Raw genomic sequence first — 11016 nt, forward strand, 5'->3', positions numbered from 1 at the left:
GAACAACCAAGTCAGCAAGTGCACAAGTCTGGATCTCTTGGGAGCCCTTCCTCTGATGTAACAGTGGCTCCCAGTGACTAACTCAGGCTGCTTACCAAGGCTGGAGATCCCAGGTATTAGATCATATTAATACATCAGGGGGGCTTCCCAGGTGGTGCTAGTGGTAAAGGATTCATCTGCAAATGCAGGAGACCTGGGTTTGATTTCTGAGTCAGGAAGATCCCCTGGAGAAGGAAATGACTACCAACTCTAGTATTCCTGCCTGGAAGATTCCATGGATAGAGGAGCCTGGTGGGCTACAGTCCTTAGGGTCACAAAGAGTCGGACACGACACAGCACACAGCACAATGGATCCGATGTTAAAATCGGATAATCTGGCTTCAAATCCTAGCTCTGCCACCTGGCAAAGGGATAGCCTTCTGTTTCAACCTCTTCCTCATCTGTAAAACGGGGACACTGTGATTATAACTCGCATTGTTTAAGTCAAATAATACCTGTAAAGTGCTCAGCATAAAACTTGCCACATAGTAAAAGAGCAATTAAAAGTCAAGGAACACTGCCTATTACCTGTGAAATAAACCCAAATACATCTACTATTTGTCCCAAGGACTGGACTATGCATGATACTGTTCAACCACACAATCAGGTTTTTGTGCTAGGTGAAGTGTGAAGGGTCTTACTGAGAAGTATTAAATTGTGGGTAAGGAGCAGTGGGGACAAGGACAGGGGTGAGGCAAACTCAATAAAATGACCACAACTGCCTATTAGCAAATAGCTGGGAGAACCATATCCCAACCAGAAAAAGAAAAGAATATAAAACAAAACGGCTCACTGCGTCTGTGTAACCCTACAGACGACAAGAAGGTAATAATCACAAATTCAAACCCCAAAGAATACAGACACTATTAGATTAACCAGACGTAAAGCCAAAAGTAGCTACATACTTAAAGTTCCCAAAGACTACAGCAAGACTATAGATTCTGGTCACTGAAAATTAAAAAGAAAAATGAGGGCACTTCTTTTGGTCACAAACCAACTAAATTTAAAACTACTGAAACTAGATTTAATCTGGGAGAGGAGACGGACCAGGCTCCACTTTCAGTTGGCTGAAAAGAAGCATTCCAGCTCCAGGAGCATACACACACACAAGAAATTGGAGACTGCATTTATTCTCAAAAGGTACATTAAAGTTGACAACAAACCCACTTGAAATTCTGAAATCCGAACAACAAAGGATGGTAAAAAGGACCAGCGTTTCAGCTCAATTTGCAGTGGCAGGTTCTGCAACATGTCTTTAGGAATACATAAATCAGGTATCCAAAAGAGGGTGCAATCTAAAAATGCAACTCATTTTTAAAACCAAATCACAAAAATTAGTTAAAATATGTGAAGTATTCCTGAAGTATCGGCTTGGAATCAGTAAAATACATGTCTACCCTAAAAGGGGGGAAAAAAACTCAAGAATATTTTATTTTCAGTAATGAGTGAGACTCCAAAAGCATAACCATCCCCCCTCACAAATGCTTTTAAATCAGTAATACTTACAACAACAAGTATTTGTTTCACTTTGACAGGATTTTAAGTACCCTAGTAAATCTCAGTTTAATACCCATCACACATTTTGCAAAAGAAATAAAGTCAAAGTAATAAAAGAACTCTCAATAAATCCTTTCTTTTAAAGTATTGCTGACCAGAAGAATCGGTGCCCTGTGTTGCCAGTTGGATGATTCAATTTGCTAATTTTGTGAACTGTCAATTGTTAATTCAATATTAACAGAATGTAGTAACATTTTCTTAAGGTACTGGTTATATAATAGTGAAATTCTTTTTAAACTTTTATTTAAAACACAAAGATCAATGGTCTACAACTACAAATTTCTCCCTTAACTTTCAGTGTCCGAAAGCTAACTCTCTTATATAACATTTTTTTCTAGCAATGTGGGTAAATATGCATTCATATTATTAGTCAGAACAACAGAATCCTCTGCAATGAATTTATTTCATGTTAACTACAAAAGAAAAAAAAAAAGAATTACATCTAAAGAAATCAGATAAGAATAATAAAAGGAACCGGAATATACCTTCTTCTGAAAAGTAAAAGTAGAAAAAGAAAAATCACATCAATTCCATTAGTAAATTGTTAACTAAAAGATGGATTTGGGAAAGAGTATTTTCTAAAGTCTTAATGGATTTAAAAATAAGAAAAGTTGGTTAGTAGAGATTATAATAGTCAAGAAACATCTTTGTTTCACTTTTAAGTTTTTTTTACAGAATATATGAAGAGCTGTAAAAATGAAAGTACTGTACTATTGAAGGTCAATTTTAGTCAAGTCAGAAAAGGAGATACAAAGTTAGCTAAAATTTCCTATCTCAATTCCCTATCTTGATGCTACTCTTCCCTAAATTTAAAACCATTTTTAACTTGAATTCATTATCATGAGAATTCAGATTATAAAAATGCATGTATGTGAACACATTAAAAGCACTTGAACCTAAAAATCAATTTATTTTTCCCTTCTTATTTCAAAAACATTTCCAAAGTTCTAATGCAAGTAATCCCCCAGATGCTTCCTGCCAGTTGGGAAGAACATTCTATTTAGGGACAACATGAAACAACACATTTCACCTCCTCTCTCTTCCTGCTAGCTTCTAATGTGTTACTGGGAAATTGAGAGTTGGAAATTAAGAATTTTGATTAGACAGCTTTTCTATGCCTGTTGGTTTACTTCCTTCAAGGTGTTAAGTCCCTGTATGATAATGAAGTAGCTTACAAAGTCACTGAGTTTCAGACCTTAAATGGGAAATTTAATTTAGGTTGGTTGTTTCCCTCTTTTTGCTGACAGCTAAATCCTTTTCTAAAGTGACTGTGTCTTTGTTTAAAATGTTTCGAGGGTGAAAGAGCTGGGTTTTGAAAGAGCCATTTTACAAAAAAAACGGGTAATTTGTGAAATAAAATACTTATCAAAATTCTCTAATTCCCAAAGAGTTGGCTATGATCTCACAGGTATTTGGGGTTATGACTATTTATGAAACAACTTAATAACTTGAATTGCAACTTTTTTGAAACTTGACTTGTATCTTTGTCTCATCTGAAATAAGTGTTAACTATTAAAAAACTAAAATGGAAGATAAGAAATGAAGTGTTTTTGTATACGTGGAATGCTTTAGCATTTCGTGTCATAAGCAGACCAAATATCCCAGGGGGAGTTGAACCAAGATCCAGGGCTGCATCACTGTGGTAATAACCACAGGCAAAGTTAACCCCCTCTCTGGGACCACCTTTCACTCGCAGGAAATCAATTTTGTTGTCCCTTGAACTGGCCACTCCTCTGGTACCACGAGGAGGTACGGAGGATACATGGGTGGTATGCAAAGAAACAAACATAAAAAGAGACAGAGAGGGACTAGGTAAGGAGAGTGTGGGGATGACAGTGAATTGTTAAAGGAGGAACTCTATACCATAGTTGTACTTCATCTTTTGAACAGAACTAATTGAAAGTGATATTATTACATATTCAAAAGAAAATGTTATTGATTCTGCCATAGGATTTCTCAAGACGCTTATTTTAACAAAAGCCCCAGTTAAAGCATGAAGCTCTGGACGTCTCTGGTCATGCCAGGTCTGAGGTTTTCAGACTGCTGGGCCTGGCCTCTTGCTGGTTCTTAAGACTTGGGGCAGGTACTTCACAGCCCAGAGACATCCTTTGTGGAACAGAGATTCAACTTCAAGGTCATTTAATCAGTGAAAGAACAGGCTTATTTGGTCTGAATATTAAATATGCTGTTTATAAATTATAAAACAGCATATATTATAAAAACTGTTTTATAAATTATAAAACAGCTTTTTAAGGAAATCCCTCAATTATAGTTACCAGTTTAAGACAGTTACTTATTTAAACCTGAAACATTCATTGTGGCAACCTTTCCCTGATGGCTCAGGCGGTAAAGCGTCTGCCTGCAATGCAGGAGACCTGGGTTTGATCCCTGGGTTGGGAAGATCCCCTGGAGAAGGAAATAGCAACCCACTCCAGTACTCTTGTCTGGGTAATCCCATGGACAGAGGAACCTGGTAAGCTACAGACCATGAGGTCACAAAGAGTTGGACACGACTGAGCAACTTGACTTTATGGAATATGATTTGGAAACATCCATAAAATAAAAATGCACATATCCTTGGACCCTAAAATTCCATTGCTAGAAATTTACTCAACATATATATTCCCACAGATACACAGCAACATTAGTGTAGAGATTTATTCTGTGAGGTTTACTGCCTCCTTTTTCACAATAGCAGAAAGCTGGAAACAACCTAAACGCCCACAAGGGGTTGATTATATCAGCGGTGGTGTGTTCATATCATGAAATACTGTACAGATGTTAAAAAGAACGAGCTTTTTTGTTACCATAAAAGATATAGAAGGCTATACATAGCTACAGAGAGGTCTGAAATACTAATTTTAAAAAGCAAACTGCAGAACAGAATGCATAATATGATGCTATTTGTGCATGCTTTTAAAAAACGATTTAAATATATGCTCATCTTGCATTTAAAAACAAATCATGGAAGAACAAAAAAGAAACTTTTAATGATAGTGACCTCTAGAGAGTGGGATTAGCAGGGTTTGCAATTTTGCTTTTCACTCCATACCCTTCTGAACAGATTCTATTAATAACCATGACAATAACTACCTTATTTCTTTTAGAATAACGTAAAGACTAGCTAATAATAAAAGCTTATACTAAACCTGCATGAACAGAAACAGAACTATGCTTTTTTACGGGACAGTCATCGAAAGCCACTTTGCCTAATCACGTTCTTCTCGTCTGTACCAGGATAACTAAGCCTACGTGAACGGATGTTAACCCATTAGGTTACACAACGGAATGTTCAACACAGTCGTTTACTGTCCATACCAAAGTCATCTGGGGTGTTTCCATTATGAAACACGTTGACGTCGGTCAGTTTCTAAACATCTTTCTTCCGACGCTGCGTTACAGGAGGTCCAGGAGCCCCGAGAGAGCGGCGCCCGGACGCGTCTGGGAGGAGCTCCCCGGCTGCAGCCGATTGGGCTCCGCATAGCAGCCGGCTACACACAAAGAACTTTTTCTACATCACCCAGTGGCGCCAGGATCACTTCCCTGTCGACAGCCCGTGTGCACGTCGCAGACTTTAGAGCCAGCCCCTGTAGCAATTCCGTTTGAAAATTCTCAAGTAGAAAGAGCAGAAACTCTCATAAGTGAAATTCCTCCTCAGGCAAAGAGACACACTTTCCTGCCTTCATTCCTGTCTTTTTCATTCTCTCTTAACTAGTTCCTAGAAATATCCAGCCGGGCTATTTCGTTTCTAGTCTTATGCCTCTAAATCAAAGTCAACTGTGCCCAGTCTCCCCAAATGAGTGTTGGCTTTTTACCGCCTTGATTAACCATAAAAGTCCTCTCTTCTGGTGTTCCATTAACCTGCTCATTAAATGTCTTTTGGAAATGTTGGGTTCGAAGTTCCGTAGCTTACATATTTCTTCTAAATCTAAAATGTTACTCCACTAATATTATATTTCAGTAAAGCAGTTTTTGAAAAATGGTCATTTTGCTTCGAGTATTCTGAGGCTTGACTGCAGTGCCAAGTAAAAACTTGTTATCTGGCCAGTTAGTGTTTTAAGGGGGAAGCCAGTAAATTTAAAGAGTTAACTCATTATATTACTTGGTAATCTCATTTGTTCACAAACAATCTCTAACTTGCTCTTCAAATATGTAGAATATAATTGAAGGAAATGACCATGATTCTCACCTGTAACTTGGGAAGCTAACTTTTCCGTGGTCCATTTCTCCCAAGCCCTTTTTCTCTCCCCCCAATAAAACAGCAAGAACAGTAAACAGGAATCAAATCTCGAGGTTTAACCTGAGAGTAGTCTTTCTGGTTACTGAATTGAGAAATGTTATTAGAAAATAAGGGGGAAACGTGCCTTTTTTAAAAAGTTTGGGAGCTAATCTAGTGTCAGTAGCTAAAACTGTATTTTATGATATTGGTAACTCCTAAAAGTCTAGATACTTGCTTATTTTTGTCATAAATCCATATTAACAATTCATTACTTTGTCAGCCTTCTCAGCTTTGGCACTAAATGGAAGGTGCTGTTAACAGCCCTCAAAACTGAAGTTCTTTTATTTCTTCTGCCACTTGAGAAAAAGTTCTGCCACAAAATTCTAATAACACTAAGTTCCTACAAATCAGCTTGGAAATGTCTAAATGTGTTTCTCCTAGAAAAAGTGCCAGACATCAATTTTATCTGGCAACCATCGAAATATATCAGACCACAAAACTATACATTCCTGGACCTCACAAGAAGCATGGCAAGGAATTTCAGCCAGCCAATCAAAGGGCTCAGTGGCAACTCCATCTGTAGTCTACAACTTGGGCAACAATACTGAAATTAACCACTGCTATCAAGAGAGTAATGGGCTTCCTAGGTGGGTCAGTAAATATCTACCTACCAATGCAGGAGACCCAGGAGACATGGGTTCAATCCCTGGGTTAAGAATATCCCCTGGAGGAGGAAATGGCAACCCACTCCAGTATTCCTGCCTGGAAAATCCCATGGACTGGTGGACTATAGTCCATAGGGTCAAAAAGAGTCAGACAACTGATCACACGTGTGCACGTGCACACATACACACACACGCACACACACCAAAAAAGTAACACCCCCCACCCCCCACCCCAAAATGGGTGGAAATTTCAAATCCACCTTCTCAGTTTCTGGTTTATGATTATATAGGATTATTTAACCCATCAGCATGTTAAACTCACTTTCACACACACAAAAAAAAACCAGAAAGCCTAAGTAAATGGAATTTTTATTTGCACATTCTGTGTTATTTCATATGAAGACAAATGACAGAAAACCTGGGAATTGAGGGGAAAGAACCATTTCCTAGAGTGTCACTGTTGGTATAACTTCTGTAACTAGAGTATGGTATCCCTGATGTTCACAGTGACCTTGAAACAGAAAGTGCCTTTGAAATCTATCAGTCATTTATTCAACACCTAAAATGAAAAACATAGTGGGAATTAAAAGGCACTACCAGCACAGAATTTGCCATCAAGCTAGAGAAGATACCGCTCTAAGAGTTCAAAATGTTGTGAGGCTGGCAGGCGGAGAGGAGGGGAGCGAGGGATGGTTGTTTTTCCTTCTGTCTTTCCGTACTCCTTGGCTTTTTGAACCATGCTGCATGTGAACTTTGGTAAAAGTATAAGAGCTGCAAAATCATAGTAGTGGGAAGGAAGTGGCAGGTAATAAGCAGTAGGAAGCATCCTGCTATAGCCAGAAACCTCATGGGGAATGCAGGATACATGCAGATCTGTCCCTCTGCTCTATGTCTCAAAGAAAGTTCACTCTGTCTCCAGAATCTCCCACAAATTCTCCCCCTTCACCGCCTCCTCACCACTGCCTGAGGCTGCAATGACCTCCCCACAGTCACCGTCCCCTGGTGCATGAGTTCTAACCTTTTCTGATCCCTTCAGCAGTCCAGCAAAGACTGTGGACTCCACCTCAGAATACTGTATTTACATTATGAAATTAAACACAAATCACAAAAGCTGAATTCTATTAAAAATGTGTATGTTAAATTATGCTTAAGTTCTGTCCGACTCTTTGCAACCCCATGGACTGTAGCCCATTAGGCTCTTCTGTCCATGGAATTCTCCAGGCAAGAATAGTGGAGTGGGTAGCCATTCCTTTCTCCAGGGGATCTTCCCTACCCAGGTATCGAACCTAGGTCTCCTACATTGCAGGCAGATTCTTTACCGTATGAACCACCAGGGAAACCCAATAATATACATAGTTCTTTATTAATTCATTAAATGACACGATGTGGTTGCGGGTCTAACAGCTACAGTAGTGTTTGTTCAGTGAAAAGTGCAAAGGATATTTTGAGATATCTGCAACAACTGTATTATTGTATCAAAATACCTTATTTCTGTTGGTGATAAACTCACATCTTTTGCTAATTCTACTGTGATCTGTGCCCAGATTTGTATTTGAAAAAAAATATTCAATTTCAGTTAGAGGTTGGTGACAGTTATTTTTTTCCCCCTATCCAAGTTCACAGACCCCAAGCTTTCTATCCACGGATCTCTTGCAAGTCCAAGGTTGGAATAAGAAGCCCTGATCTAGGGTCATGCCCAACAAGACCAGCCTCCTCATTGCCTCAAATCTGATGCTTCATTCTCCTGCTCAAAAGTTTTCAATGGTTCCCATGCTTCCCAAGTAAAATATGAACTTTTCTGAAAGGCAGGAAAAGCCCTTGGTTGGTTCTCTGCTCACCAACTCAGGCTTACCCCCACCTGGATTGTCTCTTTTGCATCCGAAGCTCCACCCACAATGGTCCGTTCTACCCTAGGAACTCCTTTGACCTCTTTGTCAGGCAGGCCAACTGCTTAAGTGCCAGGTCAAAAGCCAGCTCCTCTGATGCCTTCCTGACGTCTTCAAGCAGACCCAGGTGTTTCATCTCAGCTTCCACTACTCTTTGTATCAATACAGACTCTTTATATTGATTACTGTATTGTATTCTAATTGCTGGCATGTGTGTGTCCCCAATACCCACACTCTCCCTGAGGGTGGAGACTGTTTGAACTTTCTCCAGGACCTTGCCTCCTGCCTGGCACATGTAGATGCTCAGTATTTGTTGAATGATGCAGTGAATGAATGATCAAATAAATGAAAGAGATAAATATGAGGAGGGAGCAGGCAAAGATTACTGTTTCTAATATGGGTTAATGGAGAAGATATGAAACGGAATATAAAAGAAAATATTGTGCTTATAAAGTTTGCATTAAGGACGTGTCACATATTCTGATTCTTTCAAAGATCATCCATGAATGCAGTAGAAGATAATCGTCCATTAAAACAGCAGTTCTGGTATTCTGATTATACACAAATATGCTACATAAAAAGACCTCAACCAGTCCAGGTTCGATGCACGATACTGGATGCTTGGGGCTGGTGCACTGGGACGACCCAGAGGGATGGAATGGGGAGGGAGGAGGGAGGAGGGTTCAGGATGGGGAACACATGTAAACCTGTGGCGGATTCATTTTGACATTTGGCAAATCTAATACAGTTATGTAAAGTTTAAAAATAAAATAAAATTAAAAAAAAAATAAAATAAAATAAAAAAAAAAAAAAAAAAAAAAAAAAGACCTCAACCTAGACATAGGTTGCATTCTAAAGCAAGGTTTGCAAACCAGTTGTCTGGAATTTAGAATACAATTTCCCTCAGAAGCCAGTTAACATTCGGTGATCATACAAAAGTTCATTTGATTTGTAATGTGCCAGAATGACTCCATGTTTCATTGAAAACTGGTAGAAAATAGTACTATTCAGTACTCATCCAATATTACCAATTAAGCAAAAGGGTAATCAGAAGTGAAAGTGAATATTATTTACCTTGAATATTAACATTAGAAGAAAGACAAGTTTAGTTTTAGCAGGGTGAGAAAGCCCAGAGAGGTACTGGTGGAAGATCAGAAAATAACTGCTGGTTATTTCAGCAGCAAAACATAGTAGCCCTAGCTTTTTTTTTTAATTGAAGTAAATTTGAGCTTTCCAAATGGCGCAGTGGTAAAGAATATGCTTGCCAATGCAGGAGATGCAAGAGATGTGGTTTCCATCCCCGGGACGGGAAGATCCCCTGGAGAAGGGAATGGTGACCTCTTCAGTATTCCTGCCTGGAAAATCCCATGGACAGAGGAGCCTGGTGAGCTACAGACCATGTGGTTGCAAAGAGTCAGACACGACTGAGCACAGCGCAGCACACACAGTTAATTTTCATTAGGTTCGAGTGGACAGCATAGTGATTCAGGGTTGGGTTTTTATTTTTTTGGCTTTTTTTTGCATATTATATTGCATGATAAGTTGTTACAAGATATTGACTGTAATTCCCTATTCTATTCAGTAAATCCTTGTTGTTTGTTTATTGTATGTATAGTAGTTTGTACCTAGCTTGTAATATGCATAATTTCACTTCAGTTATATGGATTTAAGACCTTTCCTTTTGGTTCACCAATGGCTCACACAAAGGAAAGAGAAAACTTATTTTTGCAGCACTTGTTTTGGAAGACAAAGAGGAAGGAGGAATCGAGTTAAGGAGGTTCTGTGTGTCCTATAAAGTTTATCGGAGGTCAAATTAGTCAAGCCAGGGAGAAGAAAAAAGAAGCAAGGTATACACAGCATGAAACAGGTGGTGGTTATTACTGCTGCTCACCAAATTTGTCTGTTTTCCTCCCTGTACCACAGAGGAGGACTGGACCGCCTGGCCCCCTTGTGGCTGGGTGGCTCCATTCTGCAGAGTTCTGGCCAATGATCTGAGAGTAGAAGTGGCAGCATTTAAATGCAAACAAGACATTCTCAGATTTCTCCTTTCCCACTGGCCTCCGCCACGTTTGAGGAGGTGGCAGCTTTGCCAGCCTTGGTTCCAGAATGACTAGGAGAAGAGTTGCTCTGGTAACACGTGTATGAGCAGAGAAATCTGTGTTAAGAAGCAAATCTTTGTTGTTTTAAAACTAGGAAAATTTGGGGTTGTTTGTTTTGCAGCATAACCTAGTTTATTACGACTGACACATTATTTCTATAATCTACCTCTAGAGAAAGGAAAAGGGTAATAGAGAAGAGATGGTGTGTTATGGTTGCCCTGGAAAGAGCCCTAAAGGAGATTAGAGGAAGAGAGGAAAGGTATAAATTCAGATGTAAAAGATCCTTCTAATATGGATGCCCAGGGCCTGGAAGATCTTGTGTTACTTCTAAAATCAAAGTCCTGAAAGTGAAAGTGAAAGTTGATCAGTCCTGTCCAACTCTTTGCAACCCCATGGACTATACAGTCTATGGAATTCTCCAGGCCAGAATACTGGAGTGGGTAGCCTTTCCCTTCTCCAGGGTATCTTCCCAACCCAGGTCTCCCGCATTGCGGGCAGATTCTTTACCAGCTGAGCCACCAGGAAAGCCCAAGGATACTAGGGTGGGTAGC

The 11016-nt window shown here is 39.4% G+C and overlaps 1 long non-coding RNA gene across 1 annotated transcript; it reads right to left on the reverse strand.

Annotated features, from left to right (window-relative positions):
- Positions 1-6837: 6837 nt before the first annotated feature.
- Positions 6838-9679, reverse strand: LOC123465697. The gene is made up of 2 exons (XR_006640966.1): positions 9195-9679; positions 6838-8950 (listed from the first exon to the last, which is right to left on the reverse strand). It is a non-coding gene; the product is annotated as an uncharacterized LOC123465697 (long non-coding RNA).
- Between the last annotated feature and the right edge of the window lie 1337 nt (positions 9680-11016).

This window comes from Bubalus bubalis, chromosome 4 (assembly GCF_019923935.1).
Source record: "Bubalus bubalis isolate 160015118507 breed Murrah chromosome 4, NDDB_SH_1, whole genome shotgun sequence".
Lineage (NCBI taxonomy): Eukaryota > Metazoa > Chordata > Mammalia > Artiodactyla > Bovidae > Bubalus > Bubalus bubalis.